Source organism: Leucoraja erinacea, chromosome 12 (genome assembly GCF_028641065.1).
Source record: "Leucoraja erinacea ecotype New England chromosome 12, Leri_hhj_1, whole genome shotgun sequence".
NCBI classification, from domain to species: Eukaryota; Metazoa; Chordata; class Chondrichthyes; order Rajiformes; family Rajidae; genus Leucoraja; species Leucoraja erinaceus.
The window spans coordinates 35588124-35594123 of NC_073388.1; the positions used below are offsets into that span (position 1 = coordinate 35588124).

At 44.7% G+C, this 6000-nt stretch overlaps 1 protein-coding gene across 1 annotated transcript in view; it reads left to right on the top strand.

Annotated features, from left to right (window-relative positions):
- tnmd (tenomodulin) overlaps window positions 1-6000 on the top strand; it is a 134359-nt gene that overhangs the window by 84856 nt on the left and 43503 nt on the right. The window lies entirely within an intron of this gene.

The following is a 6000-nucleotide window of genomic DNA, read 5'->3' on the forward strand; positions in this document are numbered from 1 at the left end:
ACGCAATCTTCCCATATCTAGCTCGGCATTTATCTAATTGGTATCATGGCTCAAATAAACGGTCCATTTTTCCCAGATCTTCTCAAATAAATTCTCCTTGACTCTCAAGGAATATGTCAATTTCTCCATAGTAAAGATGTCTCGCACAATTTCTAACCCCTGTTTCTGTTTTGGACTTTTTTCATTAAGCCACTGCCTGGTAATGGCCTTCTTACTTGCTGCAAGCAAAACTTTAATCAAATATGTATCTTCTATGTTTACAATATCGTTAATACGCCCCAGATACATCACAGGGCAGGTATTTGGGATTTTATAACCCAAGATATTTTTTACAGCTGCAAAGCAATTATTTCAAGAGTGAAAGACTTGTTTGCTTCTTGGCCATTTCTGCTTGACTGAGCATTGAGCAGAAGCAGAGTCCCTCGTGCTCTAATCCTGTCCTTGCCCAACAAAGTATTTTAGTGTACTCTGCTGTAATTAACAGCAGCATGATGCCTGGTACATTTGGCCTAGTGCACCTCAGTTGTCAGGAGTATAAGCAAAAGAGAACAGTATTTTTCTTTGGTGGGATTTATTCAGATTGGACTGTGAAGGTCAGTGAAGGTCTGCATCACCACTCACACTAACATCCTGACCAGTCATGTCAATGTGATGTGAACCTACTGTAGCCTTTCATCACTCATCATAGATCAGCACATATTCCTCTATATCTTCATTAACTTCAATGGTAGTCAAAATACAGCTCTGGGTTATGTATTGGACATACAATATTCCCATGCCTCTAAGCAAACATGAACTCAAATTTTGTGCAATAACCAAGTTCTGTTCCTGCAAACTGGAACCAGATGCCCACTTTCACTGGAATTCCAACAAAGAGTTGTTTCAAAGAGACAGATTCATTTATCACATGGCTCCATTCAATGTCCAACAACTTTGGATGCTCAGTCATTCTAATACGAATGTCTCACATCACCAGCATTCACTGCTGTTTTATGCCCACTCTATTCTGGTTATTTCAGACCTTATTTATCTCATCAATCTATCCCTCCCCAAAGACATCCCGATCCTTAGCAACCCTCTCCCAGCCAGTCCCATGTATCATTTAGTTTCTCCTACTCCCCGCCCTGTCACAGATATTCCCTTCCATGCCCACTTCTTCCTTTGCCACTTGAAACTTCTCATTCATGACTTTCCCCAATCCTGATCAAATTCTGCATTGCTGCCCAACAGCTCCAGATACCCGACTTCCATTGTGATACCCTTATGCTGTCTGTGTGGAGTTTGCATGTTCCCATAGTAACTATATGGATTTCATTTGGGTGATGGTGGGTAATTGGCCAATGCACATTTTCCCACATTGTTGGTAAGTTGCAAAAAGGAAGCTGATAGACATAAGAGAGCATCTGTGCTAAGGCTGCAGGGAAGTAAGAGAGAGAATTGGACTCTGGTGGGAGCCAGCAAGGCCTTGTAAGTAAAAGATGTTGTAAGTAAAAGATTACCATCATAAAATGTTCACTTGGTTTTCTCAGCCCACAAATGCAGTTTGACCATTTAAATATTGCCAACATTTTGTGTTTACATTCATATTTCTGTTAGCTGCATTATTTTTGCCATTAGACTATGTGTCCATGTTTTCCTCCATGTTTGTACAAGGTTGCACCCCTCCAGGCTGAACAACTTAGATAAACAGATAAAGTCATTGAGTACTTCTTCTAGCCATTCTTATCCCATGCCCTTTTCGAACAACTTCCTCATGTCAAACACCTCTTCATTGGAAAACAACTACGTAAAGTGGTGTATAATTTTATATTTTCGTTAACAGCATAGATTTGTAATTCTACCTCAAGGGAAAAAAAAATCTATTAAAATCTCTGCTTTCCACGAGTCACTGTTAAGCGCTTGTTAAATGTCACAATTAACATCGTATTAACACGACGTGTCACCAATTGTGCTTTGACCTTCAAGTATTACTGAAGGTATCTACGGAGAATTTCCTAAAGCTGTCTGATGTGGGTACAATTATCATTTGAACAAATTGGATGCATTGGTGGATGGGAAAGATTTAAACAGGTATCAGATTTAAATGGGTCAGGTCATTAAGGGCTCCGGTTGACCAGGTTTCCTGGCTGGCTTGCAGGTAAGTCCACAATGTTAAAGTCCGCAGGCTCCCGTGGTTGAAGCTCAGAGGTCGATCCTTGGCAAAGGGATCGTGAGCTCTGTGATGTTAAGTCCGCAGGTTCCCGCAATGGAGCTACCGAAGTCAGTCTCCGGCAAAGGCCGCCAACTCCTCGATGTTAGGCCGTAGTGCGGATGGAGATATGATAGGGGGAAAAAAAATCTCCGTCAACTACCACCCCCCCCCCCCCCCACTCAACCCCCACATAAAGCAAGCTAAAGAACACTAAAATAGTAAGATTAAACGAGAACTTACCAGTTTGAAGTTTGATCTGTATTTTATGAGGAGTTACGATGAGGGATTACGTGAAGAGCCCGCCTCAGCACGCATGTGTGGCATACTTCAAAGCAGCGGTGTGGAATCACAGATAGACACAAGTATTTGAAGTAACATAGTAAAGATAAAAGATACATCAATTTATCAGTTTGATCCATATAATGAGGGTGGGAGCGGAGGGCACGTAATCCCTCATCGTAACTCCTCATAAAATACAGATCAAACTTCAAACTGGTAAGTTCTCGTTTAATCTTATTATTTTACTTCGGAGTCACGTGAGTGACTACGTGAAGATTTCAAAGCTCTGTGATTTCAAACCGTGTAACAGCTATTACTATACCACTGCCGAAGTCTTTGAGGGAGGAAGTGTGTTATCGTAATCAACCAATGAATCTGTTTATAGAAAAACACAATGGTATTTTTACAATAACAATGAAGAATTTAAAATGCTCCCCTGGGCTAATTTAAATATTTGCAGACTGGAATCTTTCCTGCAAATAAAAACAGGTTTTGTCAACAGCTTATAATAATTTTTTTCTCTGAACGTTTTACCCCCACCATTCTGCTGTAGCCAGGATGTGGTTTATAGGCACGTCCATTCTTTTTGCCGTTGACGTGGAAGCTTGTCCTGTGGAATGAAACTTTGTACATGTTAGTTTTATCCCAGCAGCTTTAGTACCTGCTTGAGCCATCCCGAAATGGCTCGTTACCCGACCACAAGGTTTTTTGTGACTAACCCACAAGGCTTTTCATCTCCCTCGAATATTTAGGTTGTGTCTATGTAGGGTAATAGGGTCATGGCACATTACCGTGTTTTCTGGCGGGTAAGCCCGGATTCTATGACTGGATTAGGTGTTCCTGGTCTGGTTTGACCATTCCCTGGACAATGATAGAGATCTGGTCTGGAGCTGTGAGCATGGTGTCCAGTTGCAATAGGAGTAGTGACTGTGCCGCTCAACATATGTGTTTAGAGCATAGATGGTTCAGGTTGAGGGATCTGGCTGGTGGGCATCCCCTGAGGTATGGCAGTACCACTGTGACATCCCATATATGGGTGTACCTGGTCTAGGGGTTTAGAGTTGTAATACCCTTCATAGATTTACCACCAGCCAGAGTGACCCCATGGCCTGTTGTCCTGTAGCTGTTTTGAAAAGACAGGCAGGGCAATTCTAGCTGTGTTGATGGTACTGTAGCCGAATCCTTCATCATGGTGAAGGTTCACCAGGAATTCCAGTACGTAGTAACTGTATCGGTTGAGTAGGTTATCCCTGTATCCATGCAGTACTTCTCTTGATGCTGGACAAGTGCTGTAGTCCAGTGGATGTTCAGAGGGATGCTGACATGGTGTTGACGGTTCGTTATAATAATCCCAGTCCCAGAAGTGGCTTGTGCAGAATCTGCAACCCAGGAGCTTGAATTTCCCATGGCACGGATGACTTGTGCCCGACTCCGAGTGTTAATAATTCTGGGTCACTGGGGAATACCATCGAAGTTTCAACAACCATGTCATGGAGTATTGGGAAACCATGGCTGCGTAGGTCAGTCGGGTACCATCAAAATACCTGAAGCAGAGTCCATTTGTATTGTGGATATGCCCCGACTGATGAGGCAGAAGGGAAGAATACATAGAAAATAATTTCACCAATCCAGCGCGAACGCATTTGCTGCCCAGGGTCTGGTTCCCAAGCGACATACATAGGACATCACCCAAACACCTGGTGATTTAGCGTTGATGCAAATAATCGATATCTGGCGTGTCATATAGCTTGATAGTTTTATTGAAACTTTTTAATAAACAAATCTAATCGATGTTGTCATTAAATTTATGTGACCTGGTGTCTGTCACTGTATTTAGCTTACCTGGCAGGTAAGTTGCTGATAGTCAAATACATCTTTGGACACACCATTGCCAAATTGTGTTGACCAACTTGTCGCATGATACCGACTTTATGCCACCCATATGGTTAATGTAGGCCACCACCGTAGTATAGTCTATTTATAACCGTACATGCAAGTGCTTAAAATCCATAAAATTCACCCAAACATTTTTAGATAATTAATGTCCAATATAAGTGGTAACCTCACCACTGTCTTTCTGATATTACTTCAGTGGGTAACTTCATGACGCTCAATGACAACCTATATGTCATTTTTGATACTAAGGTCCGAATTATGTAGACAGAAATGCTACCATTTTTCCAATTACACTGTTACTTGCGGAGTAGTTGGTAGTTTGTTGACCATTAATTTGTTGCATGTTTGTGCCAATTCAACTATGTTGTCTCTTGGCAACATTATAGTCACGTAGACTGAATTAATTATGAAGCCCAAGATAGTCCAAGAAAGAGCTCTATATGCTGGTAGGAACCAGACCCACCTACCTCCATGGTTATTGGCGGTTTTGTTTTTTCTGTTTTCTGAGTGCTTTGTTCTGACGACGTGCTGGCGATGTTGGGGGGAGGCGCATTTTCCAGGGGGTCCGCGGCGGGCCCTGATCTATAAAAGATCTTTGGGGATAATGCGGCCCCAAGCGATCACCAGTCCCATATTCTAGACGTCGACTGGTGGATGCCGTGGGGTGCTGCCGCTTGGGTATCGGAGGTCGTGGTTTGCTCGTCCCGGGGCCTGCCCTCATGAGGCCGAAGGTTTTTGATGCTTCTTCCATCTCCTTCAGCTTTTTGTTCAGATCTCTCCCAAATAGCAGTGAGTCTGCCTCCGCAGTTGTGACATGTGTCCTGAAAGCCTGCAAAACACAACTGCAACTCACCTCTGTTATCCAATGCCCAAGAGCCGCTCCTGCAGCTCAGGCGGCTGTCTCTCCACCTCCTGGGTGGAGAGACGTCCCCATCCGATGTCGGAACCACCGGCTGGTTCTTGCATACATCCAGCCCGCTGCTCAGGCGCTAGCGGGGCTGGGCTCGGTCGCGGTGTCGGGGTAGCGGACCGCCCGGTAAGCGATCCAACCGCCTGTTGCTGTCCCCGCAATGAGACGCTCCTCCGTGGTCGAGCGGAGAGGAACGAGTGCAAGCACCAGCCTCTCTCCGTTGTTGCCCCTGTGTGGAGTGGTACCGGCACCGGCACAGCTCCCAGTCCATGGTCCGCCATGTGTGCGGTCCTGGTGGCGTCTTTCCCCCCCCCCCTTCCGCGAACGGAACACTCCTTCCCCGGAGTCCAAGGGGGCCGCTTGCATGCCCTACGGGGAACAAGCAGACGCGAGGGGCTGTTAGAATAAAGGTAAGTACTTACCCAAAGCTTCGTTTTTCAGGTTGTAGCGGGAGCCCTGACTCCCGCCTCCGCTGTTGCCTGCTGAAACGTAATGCCGCACATGCGTGCTGAGGCGGGCTCTTCACGTAGTCACTCACGTGACTCCGAAGTAAAACATACATTTAACACATACAAACAAACAACAAAGAAGGAAGGGACAGACAAACTGTTGGCGAGGCAGCCATTGCTAGCACCATCTGGTGGACATACAGTGGGTATATGGAATGAGCTGCCAGAGAAACTAGCTGAGGGAGGTACATAATCAACATCTAAAAGTTATTTCG